The sequence below is a fragment of the Urocitellus parryii genome, chromosome 2 (assembly GCF_045843805.1).
Source record: "Urocitellus parryii isolate mUroPar1 chromosome 2, mUroPar1.hap1, whole genome shotgun sequence".
NCBI lineage: Eukaryota > Metazoa > Chordata > Mammalia > Rodentia > Sciuridae > Urocitellus > Urocitellus parryii.
The window spans coordinates 163,063,937-163,091,420 of NC_135532.1; the positions used below are offsets into that span (position 1 = coordinate 163,063,937).

At 34.5% G+C, this 27,484-nt stretch overlaps 1 protein-coding gene across 1 annotated transcript in view; it reads right to left on the reverse strand.

Annotated features, from left to right (window-relative positions):
- The window catches only part of Zbtb20 (zinc finger and BTB domain containing 20), a 780,801-nt gene that overhangs the window by 323,661 nt on the left and 429,656 nt on the right, over positions 1-27,484 (reverse strand). Inside the window, exon 5 of the mRNA XM_077795340.1 lies at positions 16,845-16,892. The gene's annotated coding sequence lies outside the window, so the exon portion shown is untranslated. The remainder of the gene's footprint in view (positions 1-16,844; positions 16,893-27,484) is intronic.

The following is a 27,484-nucleotide window of genomic DNA, read 5'->3' on the forward strand; positions in this document are numbered from 1 at the left end:
GAGAACATGGAGGAACAGGGTGCAAGCCCTGGAAGCCAGCCTCTGCTACATGATGAACACAGTCAGCAGTCCTCTTTATCTGTATAAAAGGTAAAGTCCCCTTTACCTTTTATGCTCCAAGACCCTCAGGGGATAGCTGAAACTACTGAATGTGCTAAACCCTATATATACTACTTTTTCCCCCTATATGTACCTACCCATGATAAACTTTCACTTAAAGGAATCACTTTATGGCTTCTCTTGGAATATCTGAATTGCCAGCATCACTACTTTTGTTCTTTGGGTCCCTTATTAAGTAAGTTTTACTTGAATATGAGCACTGAGTACCAATATTGTTGATCTGACAGCCAGAGAGCTACTAAGTGACTAACAAGTAGGTAGCATGGATGCGCTGGGCAAAGCACTTCCTAGGCAGGGCACAGTGAAGCAGGATAAGATTTCATCACATTACCCAGAATAGTATACAATCAAAAATTTATGGATTTATCATTTAATATTTCCTTATATTTAATATTTCCTGATAACTGAAATTACAGAAAACAAGAGCACAGATAAAGGGGGACCTACTATATTTGGATCCTTGAAGATCTTGGCTTCCTTACATCCCTGAAGCTCTTCCCAGCTGATTAGCTTGTGGTGTCCATTATTTTCTTCTGAACACTTACATACACTTGTTAGTATATAGCTTATTTTGAATAATATAGTAGTTAAAACTCATGCTCTGGAGTCAGATATATATAAAAGTTAAGCTCCAGATATTAGCAGTGTTTAACTCCTCTGTGCCTGAGTTTTCTCTTGTGTAAAATAGGAATAGTAACACAAATTTCATGTAGGTGTTGTGTTAAATGAGATAATGCATGTTAGAGCTCAATGTAAGATTAACAATTAATACACTTTAATTTCATTATTACTGATTTTTATCTCTTAATACATATAATACCTTCCCCAGTTAGACTACATTTCTTCTTTGAAAATCTAACAATATGTTTCCTTATTGTTTAGTGTAAGGCTTGCCAAATGTTCAATATATTGTTGAATTCTTAGGTATCAGCACAATAATGTATTAATTACTTTCATCTTTATCACAACTCTATCAGGCAATACTTATATTTATTTATAATATTATGAATAATATAATATTTACATAGATATCTAAAATTTAGTAAGCATTTACTACATGCCAGGAACTCTACTAAGTACATTATGGCATTATTTCCTATATTTCTCCCTACCAGTCTTGGACTTAGTAGACTCTAATAATCACCACTTTACGCAGCAGGAAATAGAGGTTCAGAGATGTCACTCGGCTGATAAGTGTTAAAAAATGTGATTCCTTAAATACAACCTCATAATAGCTGCTAAAAAATGAATTTATGGTAGTTATTCAATAAATATTTGGTTCGATGATGAATCAATCAAATTCTTAATTATTTCTGTCACCATAAAATCTGTGCTTACAACAAATTAAGGTGGCCTATTCAATATCTTATATTTATTAGTTAACTTTTAAAAAGAGACTATTGTAACCCAGACACATTCCAAGTCCTGGGAATTAAAAAAAAAAAAAAAACTATGAATCTAAAACGTTTTCCTCAAAAGCAATTAAGGATTTAATGTCATTTCATTTACTATCATTTTTATGTCTACTCTTACAAAAATCAAACATCTTCCTTCCCCTGCCCACTCTTTCTTATTTCCTTTTTTAAGCCCCGATTTTATGGTATGAAATTTTTTATACAGATTTTTGCCCATAAGAATCTTATATGTCAAGGCAAGGAACTGTTTTAATTATATTTACTATTCATTTTGAGTATATTTCTTTTTCATATCTGACAAAGACTTTTGAAGTGACTAAAGAGAGGCAAAGCAACCTGATTTTTTTTTTTAAAAATTCTTTCTGTACAATCTTTTGTCTGCAATACTCTCATAATAGCTTAGAAATTTAAAAAGAAGGTTTTAGCTGTTTTTGTTCTTTTCAAATTGGCAAAATTTGATTTTTTTTCTTCACATGTTTGGATTGGCTTTAAAAATTAACAAACAAGAAAATAAGAACATATTCAACTTAAAAATACTGTCTTCATTGGTTCATTGGCATCATCAACTAATATCAACATCACTCTGAAAACTGTTTTCATTTTTTTTTTAAAAAAAAAGGAGTTTAAAAATGAACACATAGAACTTAGAAAAAGTCAAGACTGCTTTTTAAGCAGAGAAAAAGTTCAAGGGTCTGGGATACCTTAGCTATTGTCATAATCACCTCTCCAGTCAACTATCAGATCCTGTTAGGAGCTCCTTCACTTATTCACTGATGGGATGAGTGGTATGTTGTCTGTAATTTTAAACAATATCTATTTAAGCATCTGGAGTGGGTAATTTCAAAGTATGTCTGTAGTTTTCAGGTACATTCTACAGAATCCTTATATCTTACATAAGTTGTGTTGAGTAAATAATTTCAAAAGGAAGGACTTGCAATAAAAGAAAACTTCTGAAATTCTGTTAAAGTCCCAATTATGTGAAATTTACGGTGCAATTCCAAAGATTATTTGTATTTATCTGGAGTACATGAGCTTAAAAATGATTTTAGAAAGTTAACATAATTTTTAAATTCATTAAAGACACATTTATTACATACCTACTATATACTAGGCATTAAAATCGATGACCAAAATACAGACAACTATAAATTCAGTCTGAAAAATAGTATTGAGGGTGTAGTTAGGACTAGTGAGAGAGAACAGAGACAAAATAATAAAATGATAATAATCATGAGTTGAGACCCTATCATCCATGTAGACAATGTATGAGGTGTTTCACATGAGCCATTTCATAACAACTCTGTAGGATAGGTAAATTTTTGTCTCAAAAATGAGAAAAGTCCATTTATAATAAAATAAAACAAAGACTAGATCTTACTGTATATTCTTATAAAGTATTTTTAATATGAGGAATGATATGATCCAATTTTTTTTGTTTATTTCTTTGGTGGTTGGTGCTGGGGTTTAAACCTTGGGCATTTTCTTTTTTCTGTTTTAGAAAGGTAATGTTAGTGTTGAATTCATTTTAGATATAGTACATTTGGCTATAGTTTGGATCTATAATGCCCCCCAAAGGCTCATGTGTTAAATGCTTCTTCCATAGCTGGTGGTGTTAATGAGAGGTGGTGGAAACTTCAAGGGATATAGCCTAGTTGGAGAAAGTAGGACACTGGAAGCCTTTGAAGACTTATTTTGTCTCAGGCCCCCTCCTCATTTCCTCTCTCTATTTCCTGGCCACCATGATGAGGTGAGCAGTTTTGCTCCACCACAGCTCCTACCATGATGTTCTACCTCTCCAACAGGCCTAAAAGTAATGGAGTCAGCTTACCATGGACTGAAACCTCAGAAACTGTGAGCCAAAAGAAATCTTTCCTGCTTTAAGTTGATTTTCTCAGGTATTTTGTCACAGTAATATAAAGCTTACACATTCTTTCACTGACTAAAATGTCTATCCTATAAAGATGGGGTTGAATTGTTTAATACTTCAAAGTATATCTCCAGTGGAATCCTACAGGAATAAAGTAATATCTGGTTTCTAGAAAACAGACTAGATCATGTCACTGTTTTCTAAGTTTTAAAAGACATTTTTAGTGATTCCCATTAACTAACCAATAAATTTCACACTGACGTGACCATGATTTGCTCCTGAAAACTGAAGAGCTTCATTTCCTACTTAATTCCACCATATTTTACTCCCCATTCCTAAAGCTCATCAGATTTGATCATAGTTTCAAGCTTCCATTCTCTTGATGTTCTCTCAGCCCAGACTGCTTCACCTTTTTTCCACCAATTGAAAAACCATATTCATTCATCAATATCTATTTGAAAGGTCACTTCCTTTCCAAAGTTTTCCCTCTCAATTGCCTTAAAATCAACCATATCCTCTGATTTCCTACAGCACCTTGACTTTTCTTCTATAATTCTATAACAGCCTCTGCTGTTATATTGAAGCTGTTTGTTTCCAAGTCTTTCTCCTTCTAGAATCTACATGGTTAACAATCTGATAGCATTGGCCTTGAATGGTTCTTCTGAGTTTTACCAACAAAAATAAGGAAATCAGCACAGTGTTTTGATGGACTTGGCAGGTAATGATGTTCAAACATTACTCTGCCATAACCAATGCTCAGCAACTGTAAGATAAATGAGAGAGTTATTCAGTCAGTTGCTCCTCACTTTTATTCATTCAATAATTTTATATGCTTATGGAAGGAACTAAAGGCTGCTTTACAAAAATGTTCTCTGTTCTTCCAAATAAAAGTCCTAAATCAAAGGGATAAGAAAGCAAAATCTGTTGTATGACAATGGCTGTTATTGAATAAAACAAATAATGGGTACATGTACATACAAAGTACAGATCGTGCTAGAGTCAGGAAAACTGGTCATAATCTGAGAAACCTGAGAAATGTACCAGCTCACTACTTAGCATCACTGCCACCATACAGTCTTTAGGTATTTATTGATAGTCTTACACAAGTGTATGCCTGCAGTACTAACAAAACATATGCATAGCCTGCTTAACCATAATTGGTGCTAAAGCAAAGCAATTAAATAGCAATGAAAGGGATAAACACCTAACATTTAAAGAACCATTGAGTGTCTAGGCAAGGTAGAAGATTTCAAACATGTATTTTTTCATTTAAATCCTCATAAGATAACTATGATGGCTCATGTTTATTCACTTTAAAGAAAAACGTAGCTGAGTCTGAGAATACTGACTAAATTCTCAAGGGCCACATTATTAGGAAGCTGGGGAAGTAGGATTAAAAATGTAAAATCATAATTTTTTTGAATTTATAGTACATTGCCTATTCTTAGATCCCACTTGTACACTGAAGTTAAACCCAATATGGATTTGTATTTTAATGGAAGGGCTAATGGGGAAGTAGAACTTTAGACTTTGAAAGATAGACAATCATAGCTAACATTTATCGAGTACTTACTACTATTCTAAACAGTTTGCACATATTCACTCACTCACTCTTTACAACAATCTTTTGAATGACAGTGTTGTTGTGATCATCATTATGACTTTCTAGCAGAGAAAGGAAGCCAAAGGGAAGACAAACTTTCACAAAGTAGCAAAGCTAGTTAGCAGCTGTGAGGATGGACTTCACAGACTGAAGGCCACAGAATTTAACCATTCTGCCATTCTGCTTCTGTGTTTTCTCTGACACCTATTTTCTATTCACTGGTTATCATTATCCAAGAAGAAAGTCTGTGGAGGAGGTTAGAGATGCTAACTTCAAATGTGCTGTTAGCCTCTACTGAAGAGTTCCTATCCCACATCATGCTTCTTAAGTTGTTCATTCAGACTATTTGTTTCTGAATCAAAACCAATACTATATATGGTAGATTTCATTGTTTCCTGTAATTCTTTATTTGCTCTCTATAATAGAACTTTACATCCATACACTTTACCATATGACTTTCCTGTAACTCTCAAGACAGTATGTGTTCGTGTGTGTGTGTGGTGGTGGTGGGGGTGGGGGTAACATCTGTCTCCTGGCTTGGAGCTTAGTTTAGTGACTTCCTTTGACCAACAGAATATTAGACATGGAATGAGCAGAATTTTAGATACTTTGGTGGAAGACAAATTCTGAAATTATCAATAATTTATGTTCCTGGATTAAGGATTGATAAAATTTTCAAAAGCAAAAGAGGAAAAATTTTTTCACAGAAGAATACAGCTAGCACATAGCATCGTTTACTTTTATACAAACCTGGCACCAAAATAAACTACTCAAAAAGTTAAGGGGACTTTCTCAGAATATTTCTAATCCTTCTCCTTGTCAATCCAAAGAGAGACATTATGTAAACAGGAGGATGCTTGTGATGTCAAGGTGATCATCTTGGTCCCCACACCCTGGAAATAACCTCGACATATCCAGTGTTAGCATTAAAAAAATTTAAAGTTTTAATTTTAATATTTAAATATAAGTTTAAATTTAATGTTTAAAGTTTTCAACTTTTTATATCTCATTGTCATAAGCATTCTGGAACTTCATTAGTCTGTTTCATTGAAGGTGGACTCTTCCTTGGTGCTAGTTATGGCTAGAGTGCATAATATATTCATCTTAGAAAACAGGTACAAATAAGAATTCATCATGTCATTCCAGGTCAGTTTCATACAATCATAGCAATACTCAGATTGAATTTGATTTAGATACTTCAAATGGTGTAAACCACCATCATTCCAGCATTATGACTCTATAAGTTCCCAACCTCTTTTTCCTTGTCTTGATGTATTTTAACATATTCTCATGGTTTACCCAGGGTCATTTGTAATTCCTGGAGTATGAACTAAAGTTTTACCCATTTTCTCTCATAAGGCATATTAGAAAATGCAAATATGTAAGTGTAGCTTTATTGTAGAAATAATCTTGTATTTTTTTTTTTTTTTTTTTTTTTGCACCAGGGATTAAACCCAGGGGCACTTAACCACTGAGCCACATCCCTAGCACTTTTTATATGTTGAGACAGGATCTCACTAAGTTGCTCAATGCCTTGCTAAGTTGCTGAGGCTGGATTTGAACTTGCAATCCTCCTCTTCAGCCTCCGAAGTCTGGTATTATATGAGTATGCCACCGTGCCTAGCTGTTTTAAGTTTGTTTGTTTTTTTTTTAAATGACTTTATTTATTTTTGTATGTGGTGCTAAGGATTGAACCCAGTGCCTCCCGAGTGCTAGGGAACCTGCTCTACCACTGAACCACAATCCCAGCCGCTGTTTTAAGTTTTAAAAGAGTAACTCATATGCACATACTTCAGAAATTATTTCTAGTAAAAATGCTTGTAACACATTTCACAACTGATTAAAACACACGCAACAATGTTACTTATTATTATAAAAAAATTCATTGGTTTAGAGACTATGTATACATCTATTCACTCTTCCATCAAGCAATTGAGCATTTACTATGTGTCAGGACAGTGCTAGATTCAGGAGACTATGGATGAGTAAAATGCTGTTTCTCTTTCCAAATGTTATAACTATTGAGGTGAGCAAATGGGCTATCTATCCTTGGGAACGAGGCTTCTAATGGGCAATAATTCACTAGGAGTAGTAAATAGTAAAGATGAAGGTGCTATGAATTAACTGATATAAATAAACAAACAAACCTGAATACTTGGCTCCTTTGGTGTTTCTCTCCCAAGAAGTTTCAGACAAGGAGCTGAGTGCAGGTAGTAATTCAAAAGGTGAATTCAGAAGACAGGAGTGAGTAGGGAGATTGAGCCAGAAAAGAGGAAAAGCTATAATAAGCATCCAGTGTAGCAACTAGGGCTTAATTCTCCTAAAATCTCTGAGTCTTGTAACAAATGCCTCAGAGATTTCCTTCCGAAACAAATGGACAGTAACTTCCACTTTTCTAGGTCCTCCTTCTCTACCCACTATTGACTTACGAGCTCTCATAGCACTGAAAAGATGCCATACACCTGGGGTACAGTGCATGGAAACATATATCAGTTAGGAATCTGAGATAACAGAGAATTGCTTCAGGGGCTGCTGAAATTAGAGGGGAACTGAGAGACTATGCCAGGAGCATCAAATTCTTATGCCAGAATAGCCTATAAAGGTCTAGTAGGAGTATAATATGCTGTGCGATTGAATGTATGTAGCACCATCACAAGCTGGTTTAAGGAAAAAGAGACTGCCATCTTCTTGACTGAATTATATTCTACAAAAGGTGTCTCTGACTTCTGCAGGAAGTCAGGATTGAGGAAAGTAAATTCTGACACTGTTCAGCTAAGAAATGGAGTTCTTAGGAAAATCCTGACACTCATTCACCAATTGTTATTCTCAAGAAGTCCTATATTTATTAGTCTTCCTGTGTTTCTAGGAAGAAATGTTTGAACAGCTTTAAGGAACATTTCCAAAAATGGTGATACATTTTTGCATCATTCTGCCATGATTGGGCCTATTGAAAAATTTCCTGAAATTCTGAATTCATGGCAATGAGCTTTTTAGTTTGTATTTTTTTGTTTTGTTTTTATTAAAGCAGAGGAAAAACTGAAACCATTTAAGGGTTGCACCTAAATGTATTAAGCTTGAAAGCTATCAACATGGAGTCCATTTTCTAGAACGTTATTAAGACTTTTAAGCTTCTCTAAACATTTCATTACTGCTGACAATTTCTACTTTGGAAATCCCTGCTCAAGCAACTCCTGTGTTGCTATTGCAGGAAGGCAGCTTTATTTTGTAACTCACCAAGCCAGCAGAGAAGTTTTCTAGACAATGTTGGTTTGGGGGGTCAGAGCATCAGGCTGAACAATAGATACTTTTATGGTGACAGAAGAAGAGTTGATGAACTCTTCGTTCTTCTACTAAAAAGTATAAAGGAAATGATTGTATTCTTAATCCCTAAAAATGTGATGAAGACAGCATTGGGTAGGTTACACCTTCTTGTATGAATATATGTGGCTTCCCTATGACAATGAGTGGGAAAGTCTTTTTAAAAAAGGAAATAAAGAAAACCTAAAAAAAAGTCATAATAATAATAAAGAGCCTCGGGGGCCATTTAAGTTCATCAGTGAGTCCCATTTCCTATCCTGAGATATCAAACTCAATAGGACAGAAATCAAGTGTCAATATTTACAAAGCTCTTTCCATCTTATACCCTGCTTCCTTTTTCTTTTAGGTCCTTTCTTCCCTTTCTCCTTCCTCCTTATTCCCTAGATCATCTACTTCACTCTTTCTCCCATTTGCTCTCATTTCCCAATGCCTCCCATCTGCATTAGTCAGTCCAAAATCTGTTCACCCTGCAATAAGCTTCAGTGCTGGAAAAGAAAGGGCCCAGACAAAGGCCTTGTCCAAGACAAGGCCCTGGGAATGGTGGTGAATGGTGAAGGGGTACAGCCTGAACTGAGAAGCTCACTGCTCTGGAGGCTCTCAGCCCTGCAAGCCATTAGGCTTCAGCAGGCTTGATAGCTGTATCAAGCCTTGTGATTTCAAAGCTTTCATGGGCTGACAAGGACTTGCTAATTTCAAACTTTCTAACCAATTACAATCACAAAGAACTCAGGACAATAATCAGTGAGCAAAATGAAACTGCTGGAGTGAAGCAGCCCTCCGCAGGTTTCACTCTAGTGGCTCTGCCATGTAATGTGCAGCTGGGACTCTGCTTCAATAAGTAAATAAAAATACATTATAAAACACAAACATACACAATGGATTCCACTTGCTGTCTTGTTCCTGGTAGTGGGGTATGTTGGAACCCTGTCTTGCATTCAGCCCATTAATTTTTGATGGTGTTAATTAAAAACTTTTGATGCTGGTTTGAATGGAAAATACCTCAAACAGTGTTTCCTTTATTGAAACACTGAGTTCCAAGTCTTGGATTATTAGGTTAAGCTCTGTCAGCAGTGAGACCAACATAAATGCTTTTCATACCATCTGCTTTGACAAACATGAATAGTAATAATAATAAATAAATAAATGAAAAGGAAGAAGAGAAACCATTTAGGTTGAAAACTCCCTTATTTCAATCCATTTTTAAGGACTAAATGAAAAATCCAGGTCCCTGAATGTAGAACGTATGATTTTCTTTTTTAAATCTTTTTTCAAATCCTTACAGAACATTCAAATCACCCAATGTTCCAAGACCTGAATTTTTTATATTTTAAAATGGGGAAAGCTGCTTAAAATAAGTGAATCTGCTGCTAAGTGATTTCTCTCTGTCTTTTCCTCTACTCTCTTTCGAAAGGCTGAAAAAAATGCTTAAAATGGTACATGCAATTGATATGTGTGGCTTAAGAAGCTTAATATAATTACTGAGGACTCAGACTTTCTATTTAAAAAAAAGATAGGACAGGGTAATAGAAACACTGAGTGGTGAGTATTCATCCCTTGTGAGACGTGGGAAATGTTTCCAAATGTTTAATCCACTAAGCAAGGTAAGGGGTACAAAGCAGTTATTTAGACATCTCTGCCTTCCTGGAAACCCAGAGAAGTCTGGGGAATCCAGAGTCACGGAGAGGATAGTGTGAGAGATGTTGTGCAGGAAATGAGCAAATAAAACATTCCTCTCCTCTCTCCAAGGCGTCTGTGAAGGATTAAACAAACCAAGGAAACATTCTCCAGTTTTTTGATTTAATCATTCCTTCCTTGTGTATGAATGGGACCTGAGGCTTTGGGTATCTATTTTTGAGAATCCCAAAATGTCTCACAGATTTCCTTTTCTCTATTGTGTTTTAATACACATACATTTCTCTATCATTTTTCATTCCCCAAACTTGTTTATTCACACTGCAACATCATCTGAATCCTTGAAAGACCACAAGACTTTCCTTTTTCCCTCAAGGTCTTCATCACTGTCATTCTTTTTTTTTTTTTTTAATATTTTTTTTTAGTTGTAGTTGGACACAATGCCTTCATTTTATTTATTTATTTATTTTTATGTGGTGCTGAGGATCAAACCCAGCGCCTCGCACTTGCTAGACAAGCACTGTAACGCTAAGCCCAAACCCCAGCTCCTCTTTCTTGTTTTGATCTACATATCTTTAATAGGGAGAAAGAAATTCTCCAGAAACGCTAATCATTTTATTTAGCAGGTCTTCTTTCCTCCCCTCCCTAATGACAGTGACATTGACCCCACTCTCTTGAAACAGTTTATAGAATTTAATGTGACGTGATAGTGATCTATAAGTGACAACATCAGCAATAACATCAGAAAGACCTCATTACAAAGCTTGTGAGCAGAGTATGCAGAGTCATATAGCTGAAACTCAAGGGAAATAGTTCTGAGCAAACCACAACAGGAACATATTTGTTCACAAAATTTATGAATTTCCTCCAGAGTAAATTGATAGGTGATATTGCCTACAAAGTACCAGCAAATGTAAATTAACCAACAGATAAATAGCAAATGAATGCATTTAAAGATGATTTCCAGCCGAAATTATATTTTTTTTTCCTAGAGACCAAGTTTTTGTTAAACTTAATCCTTACTCTTTTCCTCTCCAGCAGCAGAAACATCTGGTCGGTTTTAGATTCCCCTTGGATTTCCAACTTCAAAGGGAATTATAAAGAATAACAAATTCATGTACCGGCACTAAAAAAAATTAGAGCAGCAGGAGAGAATGGTAAAATTGTCCTTATTTGACTGCTAGTGACAGGCGCCACAGGCAGAACTATGAGAAAAGACAAAGGCAAGATCACTGGTTGACAACCAGATTTCCTGCAAGGGACAGAATCTTTGGCTACATGCAAATATGCACAGGGCTCTTAGCAATCCATCAGGAGATTTTCCCTTGCTTAAATGAAAAATAATAAAAACTAAATTTAAAAAATGAAACAGCAAGTGCATAAAAAGAAATGATTTATCTGTCACAAAGTTTCCTAAAATAATAATAGATAAATCAATAAAAGTTTGTTGAAACAATGACCTGGAGATGATCTAAAGATCCACTTAGGCATTGGGTTTTTATTTGATCAGAGAACATTGTGTGTGGGTTCTGACTCTTGGAAAGGCTAGATAAAACATTCAGAAATAATTTAAGCTCCCAAAGCCACTAGGCCCTTCATGTTCTGGTAAAAGCTTGGTTCTCCAAGGGCCTCAAAAGTTGTTTCTGTTTCTTTCTTATTACCAAAGGATGAACAGAAATCAATGTCTTGCTTGAGAGGAAGAATAGGATTTGACGATATTGTTGATATATGTAATTGTGTCAAGTTGCATTTGACATTACTCTATAAAACTAAGTTTATTTTTCTCCTCTATCATTTTCCTAGCAAATCTGAAATACACTTCCTAGAGTGCAGGTCTTGATGTAATCAAACATGAGAAAATGAGAACAGCTTAAAGAAAGTACAATTTTGCCATTGTAATTACCTCTTATAAACAGCCTTTCCTCTTTTGAAACTGTTTTATGTGCAATGTGTACAGCAAAAAACAATAAAAATAAACAAAGGCATGATTAACCAATCAACTTGTTTGTGGACAAAGAAAGAAATAGTTAAGGGCTAAAATGTCTTTAAATAATTAATTACTAGAGTCTTTGAACTTAGTATTCAGAGGTTACAGATCCCCATACCACAAGTATATTAAGTTGATTCACAGGGTGGCCATCAGCTATGAAGAAAGCAAATTACTTTTGACCAAAAGGTCTACATCAGCAGCATGTTCAGAAATGTTTTAATGGTGGAAGACAGAACACAGACCCAGGCCTCAATGGATGTAGTACTCCTATGAAAGAATGCCCAAAGAAAACACCATCTTCAAATTATATCCTACACACTATAGACTCTAGTTAAAGAGGAAAATATGAACATTTCTCCTCAGTATTCTACCATGTAAGGGATGAGCTGGCTACAAAATCATTTCCTTTAATATCTGCCTTGATTGGGATTTTCATTTCTCCTTCACCACTGCAAGGGAAGTGGAGTCACTGCAGTTACCTCAGTGAGGAAATGTCATGATTCTTATCCGAGTAGTAATAGAGCATGATGATGTGTTACATGTGCAATACAATTTAACCAGAAAACATCCTAGCTCCATGGAACAGAGACCTGATGACTGAAGAAGCTTTTTTATTATTATTATTATTTCTTAATTTTGTGAATATCAGATTCTTTAAATCTAAAATGAAAATTCTGACTTGGTGAGGGTACTTACAAAGGATTCCCTGCTCTAAATAAATAGAATCATCCAACTATTGTTCTGAACTTACTGAGGAAGAGGAGGTAGTGGGTGTGGATTACTAGTTTATTCTAAGAAATGTTTTTTTTAACAGTTTGAGGATACATAAAGTCACAAATGTAATATCAATTGAAAAAATACTGGATCCCAAATAGGCCAACTCCAAGGAAATGGATGTTTTTCACACACACCTAGAAGAAAATACTATCAATTATTATTATTATTATTATTATTATTATTATTATTGCTACTATCATGATAAGGTTTTGATGTTTCACTTGGATATAGTGTGTAATGCACAGGTAGAAAGAATCATTTATTTTAAACAGAACAGCAAACTATTTTCTTTAAAAGGCAGTTAATAGTCTAGGTTTAATAACACAAGGCACACAATCCAACACCACATATAAGAAATGAATGCATGAAGAGGTAAAGGATCATTATACCTTTATTTTAGCCATTCTGTTGATAATATTAATCTTACAGATAAAAAGCTTAGTTGTTTTACATATAGACATTTGGAGTAAAATACCTTGGTAGCTTTAAAATAGTAAAATATTAGCTCCTACCTATCTTTCCTTGTGATACCTTCCTGAATGCCAAGCATTCATACATTTCTGACCTTTTGCTGATATTTTAATGATGGTGATGCTGAATCAGGGTAAAGGATAGACAAAAATGATTAGAAGAGTAAGGGGGAATAAAAACTGAAAAGAAAAAAAATGTTTGTATTGTTTATATCATTCAGTCTACCAAATTTTACAGATGCTCTCTGTTTGCTTGGGATAGTTTATTGCTTGTGTTATTACTTTCTTTTTTTTTCCTTGTGCTTTTCTCTACCAGCTTTTGCTGAAAATATTTTGTATGTGTCCATACTGTAAACCGTCATATTTTTCTAGAGATTTAGTGTGGTGGAGAAGCTCTTTTTTTACTTCCCCAAGGGTTAGACACATCAATATTCTAGCTACTCAACTTTCGAGGCCAATGGAAAATGTGCTGCTAAGATTAAATAGACCAGAGTAACACATAAATTCAGTTTATACCAAGGCAGTATGTTACTTAGTTACTCACATTCTGAATTTCTGATGAGTGTAATACACCTGTTGGACAACACATTGCTACTGAATAGTCACTGACCTACAATTCAAAGACAGTGAGACAAGACCAAACTCTGCAGAAAGGTTTTCTACAAAGAGCCTCATTTGAACAGATAATTCCTCATCTGTGGAGTTCTTTGTGTGAAAGACCTGGTTTAGCCATGGCAAGCTGGCTATATATAGGGTCCTCTAAAACATTATAAGAACACACTAGCGTGATATACTCAGGCATTGTTCTACCATGCACTTTCTCCTTCCCCTCAAACATAGTGTTTTTTAAAGAATACAACTCAGACTATTATTATATAATTCCCCTCTTTACAGACTTCCTAAAAGTTCCATGTACCCAATACATACTTTTCATTTCTATCAATAAATTTAAAAACTATAAATTTTTGAGTACGCAGTACATTTGATTTAAGTATGTTTGTTATATTTAGTATGGTTTGGCTGCAGGAAGACTGTAGTAATCAGAAGACTCCCCAATAGTCAGAAGACTATATTTTCCTTTTATCTCAGACAAAGAATTGTACACATACATGCATATGTCTACTAACGAGTATAATTAAGGCCACACAGGTTTGGCATGATAATTCTCATCTTAAATTTGAGTCAAGTTAAAGAAGTACCAAAAGAAAGACAGTTTTTTCCCCCAAGAAACCTAGTCAAGTCTGTGAAATGTCTCTCTAGTCAACCAAACTGCCTATTGGCTTACAGATGTGCCTAAGAATATTATGAAACACACAAATGAGATTTTATAATCAACCGTTACACATTAGAAAATATGTAAATAAGAAGGAAAAATACTGCTGTATACAATGATTAAAACTATTTATCTGAATGTTTGAACATTAACATGTAAATATGTCCTGATGAGCCTGAAATAGTAATGAATTAAATGCCATGATGTCTGGAGTTGCTTCAAAATAACTTTGTGGTATAGCAGGAAACTGATAGGTCCTGAGTCAGTCACTGTACAGGAGTTACTTACAGTACTCTGTTTACATTCATGTATTTGAAAATTTTCATAAAATAAACATAAGTGTATTTACTGATTTGAGCTTTCATTTATTTATTCATTATTTATGGACTCATTCATTAAGATTAATTTTGGGGACATAAAAAGTAAATAGCAATAATAACACTCTTATTGGATATTTAGGTTAAATGAGCTACTCCTCTTCAGGAAAAGTAAAAATTTCTATAAGGTCTATGTAATTACTATAAAATTCTTAGGTTAGATTTTGAAATGAATACAAAATTTATATAGAAAGTATGATTATGGCATGTTTAAAATATATATATATCCTCAGGGAAAAAGAGAGTAAATAATAAAATAATTTTTGATGACTGAATTTAAATTATAGAAATCATTACTTTAATTTTTCTTCATTTTATTCCTATGTATTTTTCCAAATTATTTTTAATGAGCATGTATCATTTGAAAATGAAAAAAGATGTGGAAAATATGTGCTCTCCTTTCCCAAGGAAGTTTTTGTTTACTAAAACAGAGAAACTGCAAACACACAGCCTTGCCCTAATAGCTTAAATCTTCATACCTTGAAGTGAAATACACCCAGAAGAAAAGAAACATCGATACAGATTTTATCTGATCATAGAAACATAAGGAGCTTTCTGTGCCTTGGAAGAAATAGGAGAGGAAATGGCTTCTTTGCAAACCAGCAAGAGGGGGAAATTCAGGCCCTTTTGTGATGAGATCTTTTTGTGATGAATGCAAAGGGAGTTACAAATTAAAGTTACCAAAATAAGTCTGTCCCTTGAGTTTCTGAGGCTCCCACTGATAGGAGTTTCTTTCTGGGCAGTGTAACAAGTAAAGCATGGGAGTGGGGAGAGAGGGGGAGTTAAAATCCTGAAGCCTTGTGGCCTTCAGTGGCGAGATGGATATGCTCAGAGAGTCAGAGAGAGATGAGCAACAAAATTATAAACAGCAACACAGTGACAACTATGGATCATGTGCAATGGATATGGAAAGTCCTTATTACAAAGCTATCTTTATTACCCTAAGAGATTATTTTCCTCATTTTATGCACATTCATATAAAATGAAGTCAAGAGTGTAACATTTAAAGGTTTGGATGAATATGATGTTCATGACTAAATAGCCCTGGTTGGAGCCAGGCACAGCATAGTCAGATGCCAGGCAAGTCACTCCTTCCCTCCTTCTCCCACTCCAGAATATTTGCCAGTGCATTTCAATGCAGGCCAAGCTCTCACAAACTTAGATCTTCAGGCTATATCTAACTTGAGGATGATTTACCAATATACCCTCAGTTTTGACCAGCACTTTCCTCCTAGCCACTGAAATATCAAGAATTCTAGGAAGTCACAATGCCAACCTTTTTGAAATTTTACAAATTCTCACTAAAAGACAGAAAGACAAAACCTAAAAGTGATGCTTACTTGCAGCTCTGATCTTGGTCCTCTTCCTTAATTAGTAAAGATTGGTGGTGTGTGTGGGGGGGTCTTATTCATGTCCCTAAGGGTATTCTTTCCTTCTGTTTGTGGGCATATGTAAGAATAATCATATCTGCTTTTGAGATTGGGCCAAATGAAGCAAATGCATTTCAAATTTTCAGAATATTATAGAATATTAATGAAAAGTTTAAAGAATCACACTTCGGAGGGGTTTGTGTGTGTTTGCTTAATGCCAAAACATTCAATGTTCCACATAAAGATCAGTTCCCATATTCACCCTCTCACCCTTCCTGCCTATAGGAGTCTCCTTTGAAAAATATCTCTCCGGAGAGACTTTAAACAAGTCCTTTGGCTACTTCCAGCCCTGTGTAGCAAAGTCATTCAAAAATTTTTGCCAGTATCTTTGACAATGGTTTTGGGGATCAGGTTTCTTATCTTTCTAAATAATCGTATTTCAAAATACAGCAGGATATAAAAATTCTACCTGTTAATAATGCCAAAAGGTGTTCTGTTCAAATTTAGTACTTAAGGCGGTAGATGCACCACAGCCATTAGGTTTCATTTTTTTTCTGAAGTTGGTAGAAATATATTTTTCTTTTCACCTCAATATTTTGGACTACCTTCTAAAGATAATGAGCATTACTTACCAGCCAGCAGTGTTGTGAGGAATATCCAGTTAGTGATGATAAAAGATTCTGAAATGAAAAGAAAAAAAAAACACAATTTAAAAATAAAAGTAATACATTTTAATAAATTTTAATAAATGCATAACAACATGGCAGTCATAGAAAATAATCCATTTGTTACTTGATTTGGGACACTGACCCAGTGATATTTTATAGAAAGTAAAAGATGTTTCTGTTTGAAAGTGAAAATAGAATTGTGTACTAAAAAAGTAGCTTTTGTAACCGTCTGCATGTTTAACTGAAGGTCTCTAACCAGTTGCAACCAGTTATGAATGACTTGCTGCCCATTTCTGCAATTCACTGTAACTTGTGTTGAGAAAGTTATGTTTTATGGTTAATTATCCATGGTCTGTTAAAAAAATAAATTAAACCATTGTGAACCACTAGGATTTGCAGCTCCATTTGAACTTTACTGTACTTTTGATTAAACATTTTATAAATAAAAACAAACTGGTTTTTCCTTGTTTTTGGTTGTTTGCTACTGTGTTCTGGATATAAATATTGTGGCAATGGTGGGAGAACAAGCTATGGGTTATTTACCCCTGGTTTCATGAGCTGTGAGTTACTGGCCTTATCCTTCTTCATGAGTATAAATAAATGTATAGTATTGTATTCTGAGTTTGGTAAGACAAATGGAACGAGTGAACTGAAACCTTTTAAAACTAAAACCTTTTATGCTAAGTCACAGAACAACAAAACAAACTCCAAATTAACATTTAAAAAGCTTCTACTGTGGAGCAACAAAGTCCTCCAATATTATATAATCTGCATTTTAAAAATTGCTTGGCTAACAAGCTGCAGCCTGTTAATAATTCCCCAGGCTTTGCTTTTCAATGCCTTTAAAATTATGAGCCACAGGTGGTTTTACCAAGCGATGCCCCTATCTTCCTATACTACCACCACAATGGAAGCCTTGAAAATGAATAACAAGATGACAAAACGGATTTAGAAAGATCAGGAATTTCTGTAGCTAAAAGTAATGAAATACTATGTAAAAGAATCAATCCACATAAAATTTCTGTATAGATATCATCCTAGGACCTATGTAAATAAAAGAAGTCCAAAAATAATTGTTCAGAGGAAATGATAAGAGCCAAGATTCAAAGGACCCTGTGGCAGAGTGCAAGAGGAATATATTTGAGAGCCAGAATCTTAAGTATCTAACGTATTTGCATATGAAATTTAATAAGGATAACCAAGATAGCTTGCCAAAAATTATTATTTTAAATGAGCCAGTAGTCTATGTAGCACTGACCGCTAAAAAGGACCTTTATGAAAGATGGAAAATTGCAGTCAGAAACTCACTACTTTTATGAAGATAAAGATGAGATAAGGACTTAATCATTAAATGGTATAACATGTCCACTTCTAGGATCTGAAGACCTCCATATCCAATTTTCACTTACCCTTTTATTACTCGCAGGGCTTACTGCTTACCTGCTATAAGCTCCGAGGGAACAGCCACAGCAGGTCCCTCATCAGCTCACCAAAACAGAAAATATTTATGAAGCTGCTACTATGTGTCAGGCACAACTGAAATGATCCTGCTTGAGAAGGGAAGTCAGTAACTGAGGTTCTTGTTGAAACATTAGGAAACATCTATCACACTGCCAAAAGCAAGGAGGAGGTAAAGGAGGTTTGAAGAGTTTTGAAGGACTTAAGAAAAATTAGTGTTTAAAGCTCTCCCTAGCTTTTGAATGCTTTGGGAGGAACAAGTAACCTATATGTTCCCAGGATTGTGGTTACAACAGAATGAGGGCTGAATTTGTGTACAATGAATTGAAGGGCATTCTGCTGTCATGTATAATTGATTAGAATGAATGAATGAATGAATGAATGAATGAATAAATAAATAAAGTTAACTGCCTCCCCCCCCAAAAAAAAAAAAATTAGGGCTGAGTAGATGCTATTGCCATACATTGGATTCTGAAAGGTCAATCCTGCCTTGTCTGCAGGATCAGAGTCTGAAAAACAATTAAGATGGAAATGGAAGATATTCTGACAAAGGGAAACAGGGGATAACTTCAGATATTTCCTCCTCATCTTTAATATTCAGATGCCTCCAACTGTTTTTGATAACCACAAAAATGTGGATCCCTTTGTTCTTTAGAAATCTAGGTTTGTTTTGTTTGTTTGTTTCAAATCTAGGCAACCCATTTGAAAATTAGGGTACTTAGAATAATTTCCTAAGTAGAAATAATTTTGTATGTAGAATTACACACAAAAATATAAGACCCTATTTACAGATTATTAATCATGGTAAAATTACATAACAGAGAATGAATTTTACATTTTTCTAAAACACAAACATATTTATTAAGGTACTATGTATGTGCCAGGTACAACTGAAGTGATTCTGCTTGAGAATATAAGCCAGTGTCCAAGGTTTTGTTGCAACATTAGAAAGCACCACTATGCCAACAGAAATGAAAAATGAGGCTGAATTTTTTTTGATAATCAGGTGACAACATAAAAATAACTTATTGAAATCCAAATTAAGCTATATCTATTTACATGTAGAGGGACATTTACAAAAATACATGTATGAATATGATTTCCTGGTTAAACACTAGACTGTTCTGACCAATATTCATTTCATTATTTTTCCACAAACAAATCTCTGAGTTATGTATTCTGTTAAAAAAGGTTGAAAGGAAATAAATTAATAAAAAATTTAAAGCATACACTAGTTTAGTTATTATTCATATTAAGATGACAAAATATGTCTCTATATCATCATAAATCAGAGACATGATAATCCCAATGATCTTGAATAGTCAGTTGTTGGAAGCCAGAGCCACCACACTACATTGAGGCAATGAAACTCATAATACCAGATAAAACTATTCTGGCTTTATAGCTAACACATCAGAAAAAGTTTTTAAAAATTATGAGATAGTCTAGAACTTTAAAACAATAAAGGAAAAACACTTCACACCTTCAGAAAAATTAAATTAATTTCTCACAGCTTTAATGTCCAGAAGTAAAGTACGATTTTAAAAAGTGAAGATGATCCCAAATACAAGGAGAGGAAGTACCTCAATAGTTCCTACTCATACATGAATGATTATATTTATCCTCTTTTCCACCCACCTTCTACTTTCTATGATTGCATTAAAAATAATTGAAATCACTATTACACACAATTCCTTCTAATAGATCTCTACCAGTGCCTAGTACTGGGTTCTGTATCATTTTATATCCATTTTATAAGCAGTCAAAAGATAATAGAAAGGAAAAACAAAACTAAACCAAAAATTTCTCCAACCTTCTTTATCAGACAAATGCCTGGTTCCCAGAGGACACTATTCAGTTAAGTGAAACAAAATATTATAATAGGGAAGAAAGACTGATAAATCACACACAAATCTCACAGTGTTCCCATTTAAGCTGGGAAGGGAGTTACTTCAGTGAAAAAAAAAAAGTGGAGGTTGTGAGAAGGGGGTGAAAAGTTAGAGAGAGAGAGAGAGAAAGAAACAGAGAGAGAGAGAGAGAGAGAGAGAGAGAGAGAGAGAGAGAGAGAAAGAGAACACTTTTATTATACATTTAAGATTTAAAGAAAGTCAGTATGAAGAATCTAAAGGTGTTCCAGGGAATAGAGTGACAGAAAGTTCTAAATGAGAATTCCAGAAACCACAGGTTCTTAAATAGAACTGTCGTTTAAGGGAGGAATTCTATAGGGAGTTTGAATTAAGGGTCCCTGTTGTAGCATCTAAATGTTTTCTCTTTCATTAAGGCTTTTGGGTTTGAATGTACTTTGTCATGAGAAAAAAACAAAAATAGAGCTATATACAGAGAAAGTAAAAATGCAAGAGAAAGACGAGTTTATATAGCTGCCTTTTTACATAAATATTACATCAGGATACATTTCAAGTGAAAACTCATGCACTCTCCCTCTCTCTCTCTCCCTCCCTCTCTCTCTCTCTCTCTCTCTCTCTCTCTCTCTCTCTCTCTCTCTCTCTCTCTCTCACACACACACACACACACACACACAATCTTTCTTATCCTCTGTTTTAAAATTAATTTCATGCTTAGCATATTTTTTATTTTTCATAAAATAAATGAAAACACCTCAAAATTATTTCAGTCTTATATTACCTGGAAAATCCATCACATCACAGAGGGTCAAAAAGTCTTGTTTTAAAGCCAGTTAAGGCACTGACAATTATGGGATGTTTTGCTGCAGCCTAGGGCAACTAGAAATGGCCCTAGATGTTAACTAACTCCCTTCTAAACAGTCTGAGAAAAGGGAAAAAAACTGTAAGTTTCCCCATCTGTTATTTCCTTTTTTTTTTTTTCTTTTTGGCTGTGGAAAAGTGAAATTATGCAAGAGCTCGTGAATGTAAAGGCTGTGTGTGCTTTTTCCCTTTTTGTCTCTGTGTACCGGTTATGCGATGTTGCGTAACTGAGTACAGAGTAGGCGGTTAGCGTTTACTATTGATTTACACTATGCTATCTAATGAATTCAGAACACTAAAAAGAACAGAATGGGGGGTAGAGTAAAAAGAAAAAGAAAAGGACAGGGTGAGAGGGGGGACAAAAAAGGAAAAAAACAAGGGGAATGAGAAAGAGCTTACTTTGAAAATTCTGATGTTTGGGATAGGTTTATTTTTACTTCCTTTAGCTCTTACTTTTGGTTATTATTCAGGTCTCAGAAAAATGGATTTGAGCTGGTGACCCCAATATTCCAATCCTATTTCTAATGAGGATTACTGGCTGGTAAATGTTTGAAAGTATAAATGTGTCAAATTACTTGAAAGCAATTCCACTAAACTGTCAGACTTCTCCATATGCACCTATTTATTATTTGAATGCATTTGTGAATCTGTGTCTCTGATAGCCAATGCTTTGGTCCAACTAGTTTACCTATTTGCAAATATTGTTTGAGAGATATACAGGGCTATTGTCAGGGCAAAGAAAAGAATATTTTATTTTACCATCTCCTTTAAGAATACATAAGGAATATATTTAGAAATCTTTGAATAAATCACATACTACTTTGAAGGAACTAATTATTTGGCTGATCAGAACAACCCAATATAGGATAATAAGAAAGAAATGGAAAAAAATAAAGAAGAACCCTAAACCAATGGACAATACTTGTACAATAATTTCTTATATTTTGTCTATAGAGGGCATTTAACTTTTCCATCAGGACCAGTATAGATATTCCCAGTCATCCAAGGATGAAGTGCTTTCCGTGCTACAAACTGACTTTTCAAAGGTCAGGCCAGAAAGTAGAGAAGTCATTTCTACCTCTAGGTCTGGATCTTCCTGTACAGAAGTGCCCTCCTAAGGCTGAGAACAAAAACAAAAGTGAAGGAAAGAAGCACAAATTCTCTTTATTTATCAGTTAGCTACAGAGATAGATAAGAACTTGTTTCTTTTCTGAACATATGTTATAAATAGTGACTGGGGAATATCACAGGAGTTAACCTAAGGAAAGAACAAGAGTTTAGTTTTCTCTTTTTACTTATTTCAGTAGAAAATGTTAAAGGAATGCCTACTCCATCCATTTGCTAAACATGCTTTAAGTGCCAATGGCAATAGCACACATTTGTATATCTAGCATCCAATACTAGCTGACCCCTTTTGTGCTCAATAAATATTTCTTGAAACTGTTGAGTGGTTCTGGAAGAAACATCTCTGTTTGAAAGGTGCTCTAAAAAAGTCTCAGAAAACATATTCCAGTATTTTACAGGAAATCTTACACAGTACTACTCTATTCTTAATCTGCAGGCAAAATAATGATGTAAAGGATATTTCAGCCAGTTATTTAGTAGGAGTCAGTTGACTTCAGTTCCATTTTGTTAGAAAAAAAATGCTTAACAAAAATTATAATACTGATAACATCAGCAAAGTTTTATGTTCATTTCCACCTGCCATTTTGGGCTATGTTTTTCATTTCAATCCTGGGCACAGAAAAGTCCATTTTAATTTCCATGGACACATTATAAAGGAAACATCATGGGATATCAACATAATTCATCTTTTAAAAAATACTGAGAAGAATGTAGCCATTTAGTAATGGAAGATAATATGGCTTTTGTCGAGGGGCAAGGCAGGTTGAGTTTTGATTAGGTTATGCAAATTTAAATTAATAGAAGGGCAACCGAGAATGTACTGATTTCCATTTTCTTGGTCAAACAGGAGTTTTATGAGAAAAAAAAATTCTGAATTAGAAAGTGTCTTCTTTCGGTTAACTGAACAATAAGACCTTTAGAGAAAGTATCACAACTGCTATTTCTCAAAAATTTCAGCTGAAGATTCAACTAAATATGCTTGACAAGGTAACCATATTACTTTTTACAAAGAAGGGCCATCATTTTGTTAATAGTCTAGGACTAAGTATTCACATTTCAGTCAAAACTTTAAAACATTATTTTTTAATTTGGCCATCCATTTAATGTAATCAGATTCAACAACTTCAATAAGCATTCTGGCAATATGTCATCAAGATCATTCCATGTGATTTTGCATCTCAAGGATTCTTGAAACTGGAAGAGAACTTGCCTGTCCTCCTCATTTTATATATGAAGATCATGAGGCTCAGAATTAATTTTTTCAGGAGTATATATATATATATATATATATATATATATATATATATATTTTGATATAGAGCTGGGACTAGTATCTAAAGCTTACAGTTAATTATTTCACAGCCTAGACTAAATCAAAGTATATAAACTGAATCTTATTTTAAATGCCATAGGGAAAGATTTCAAAGGATTCTTTTATAAGACAAGAAGTCCTTACATTATGTAAAATGTTCATCTCAAAGCTATCATATACTTAATTTTTTATCTTAAATGTGAGTCTGCTGTTTAAATTGTTGCTTTTCCTCTTCCTCCTCTTATTTTTTGGATCTTTGACTACAATCTTTGCCACCTGATCTCGAACTTCCTTATCTAGCTCATATCTATCTTCTTTTCCTGACTTCAAATTCTTTCTTTTCTCTCACTTTTCAGCTGTTTAGTCAATTTTAGTTTTTCCTTTTTCTAATAATAATAATTATTTTTTTGCTAATGTGCTTTGATATCCTCAGAAATTATAAAGGAGGAAAAAATTGTAAATTCAATAATATATAATAAATAGGCTTTTGATATGTACTAAAAATGAAAAAAAACAATTGCAGCATGATATTGATGACTGAGGGTGAACAACAGCTATAGGATTCCTTCTAGAATGCTCTAGCCATCTAGACCTCTGTGTTGTCAATAAGGGCACTGTGTAAAGTATCTTATCAAGGAGAACAAAGGCTCTCTAGATCACTCATTTTTCCACTATGCCAAGTCACCTATCTTTTTCCTCTTACTTTTTTTCTCATTGCATGGGTACACATATTTGAGACTGATTATGCCACAAGAGGAGAGTGGCAGAAATCCCAATGGTTTAATGTGGCTCAATGATACAGGCCAAACTCTCAATTCCAAAAAGTCAGAAAAGGCATGTACACTAAAATTGTAGTGAGCTGGGGATGTGGCTCAAGCGGTAGCGCGCTCGCCTGGCATGCGTGCGGCCCGGGTTCGATCCTCAGCACCACATACAAACAAAGATATTGTGTCCGCCGAAAACTAAAAAATAAATATTAAAAATTCTCTTTCTCTCTCTAAAAAAAAAATAAAACTGTAGTTACATGGAATATGAAGTCTGAGAAGGGTAAAGGGTACTCAGATCTGAGAAGTAAGTCTCTGGATAGCAGGGGCATTGATCCCAGAATCACTGTAATTAAGATTGCACATTCTTTCCATTAATGAACCTTACTAGTATGGGATTTAGAATTTAGTTAAAATGGTCAGCTCTGGGCTGAAATGTACCTCCAAATATCTTACAGTAGGAGGCATTTCCCCTTCCTATTCCATAAAAAAAATACAGCAAATATTCATCAATGTCAATGACACTTTTAAAAGGATTTTTTTTGTAGTTGTAGATGGACAAAATGCATTTATTTATTTTATTTTTTATTTTTATGTGGTGCTAAAGATCAAACCCAGTAACTCACACATGCTAGGCAAGCGCTGTACACTGAGCTACAGCCCCAGCCCTCAATGACATTTTCATTTGGACCTCACACCTTTCCCTAAAGGTGGCAGGTGCTAATCAACAAACAATCTACAGGAACCAGAGTGAGCAATATATACTCTAGAATAAAGGACATTAACATATAACCTGGTATATGAATGGGCAATAAAAGGAATTCTTATTATTTTAAAGGCTTCATATACATCACTTCATTACACTCTACTTTGTTGAAAGCTCCTCCACTCCTGTTTGCTAACTCATTTTGTAGAAAACATTACAATTACAGGAGAGAGGAATTTCTGATGGTTTCCTTAGACCTTCTTTTCCTCATAAGCCCATTCTCTGGTGTGTATTAGATAATTAATCTTTACAATCTCTTGCTTCTATTTCTCTAGCATTGGCTACAGTGTCTAACACCTCCAGTATGACACTCTGCCATAATGGTGAAGAAAGGAAGTAGGAAAAAATCACAAACATATGTTTCATTAGTAGACTAGAGGAAACAAGTATTTATTGAGCATATACTACATATCACATATTCTGAATATTATTTCATTTAATGCAAACACATTGTGAATTAGCACTGGCCCAAGTTTTATAGATTAGCAACCTAGTGACAGATCTGGTACTATTCTGTCTAAGGGCACATAGTTAATTAAAAAGTTGGGAGTGAGGTCTGAATCAGGGTTTGTGTCACTCTGGGACCCACATGTACTGCAAATATACCACAATGCCAGGAGCAGGAAATAAAGCCATCTAACCTGAAATTCTCCATGCTGATGGTAAGAATTACTGAGGCTCCAAATAGGTGGTGGGAAGGTAAAGGACTCCTAGGAGAAAATTAGTCCTTGTTTTGCTCTTGGTTTTGATAAATCCTTGTTTATTTAGAGGCAAATACCTGAACCCTTATTTGGAAAATATTCTTTGTCTTGGAAAAGGAAATACACAATCTCCTAGAACTCTTTAATTTTAGTGTTTTTAAAAATTCCTTTAAAGATTTATACTAGATAAAATTTTAAAAATATGCATATAAAATCACAAATGATTGATACAACATTAAAATTTCAGTCTCTCTCTGTGTGTGTGCATGTGTATAATTTTTTTCTCCTTGCCAAAATTTCTGGCAATTACTATAAAGTACTAGACTAACGTAAATATGTTAAGCCAGGAGAAAAGGAAGCAAATAAAAAGCAAGAATATGTATGTACATAATTTCCTTATACTTTAAGTTTAAAATATTTCTTAAGCAAAATAGGTCATAGTGCTTTGGTTGAGATTGTGTGTGTCTGTGTGTATGTATAAAGATAAAAAAGTTTTACTCTCTTAATTTGGTAAACAATTATTTTTTTTTTCAGAGTTTTCTTCACTTGCTATTTTATATATTATTTTATAATATTCTCTTATAAATAAACACTTGTTCCAGATAATATTAGAACTCATCTGGTAAATAACAGAAGTTTTGAAAAGTCTGTAGTCTGAAACCTTGTACAATTTATAAATTTACATCTTAGTAGAAAGCATTCTTTCAAAATAACACAAAATAAAAAAGTATACTCCATTTTATTCACACAATGAAATTTTGAGGATGAATCTTACATAGCTGTGTGTGTGTCTTTGTGCGCACGCACAGGCGCAGTATATTATGCTCAAGACCACTGGGACACTTTTTTAGAAACATATTTAAAATAATAATTTGGCAAAGAAATCCACAACAAAGTAACCATAGCCAAAAGAATTTGAGAAAAGAATGAACAGGTCTTTAGGCAGTACCAATTCATTCCCCTTTCAGGGAATTCTTATTGCTTTGGCATTTCTTCCTCCCCATCTTCCCCAAAGTCTAAACTTGGATTCTTAGTAGGACGGTAGAAACATTAACTCCTGATTTAGAAGAAGCACCAAAGAGAAAACTGGAACACACTGCTGTCCCTCTTGTCCCATCCCATCAGGAAAAGCCATGGTAAACTAAGCAACAGCAAACACTCTGTGGTACTGGACAAAAGCAGGCTATATATCTGTACACATCTAGAGATCACTTCAAATTTTAGCCTCCCTGGGTGCTCTTGCAACAAAGCCAGAATCTGTCAGAGAAATAGATGTAGGTGAGAGGAAAAGAGGGGATACTTTCCTCTTGAAAATCAAATTTAAACACATGAGTAAGATATAACTTGCAACATTAAAAAATAAATTATCCAGTTTACTTGAACCAGCTAAAAATAACTCACAGTATCCTCCTTACTAAAACAAAACAAAATAGAGCAAAACTCACAACCAATTATTTTGACTGGTGAGAACAGACAGTGATATGAAAGTAACAGATGGGAGCCCATTTTTACTCACACAACACACTCACTGAGCACAACTGCAAGCGTCCGCTCAACAATAACTTAACAATGGGGACTCTGGCCTTATGCTTCAAAATATCTCCTTCAGGTGGGTTTCCTTAAAGACTTTCGAGGGGCTTGTTCTGTACAAGCCCCTCTGAAGAATGTAGAATGAAACCAACCCATCTGTCCAAACCTAGAAACAAGAAGAGTTGCAAATCATAGCCTGGGGACAAAAGAAATCCAGGTGTCACC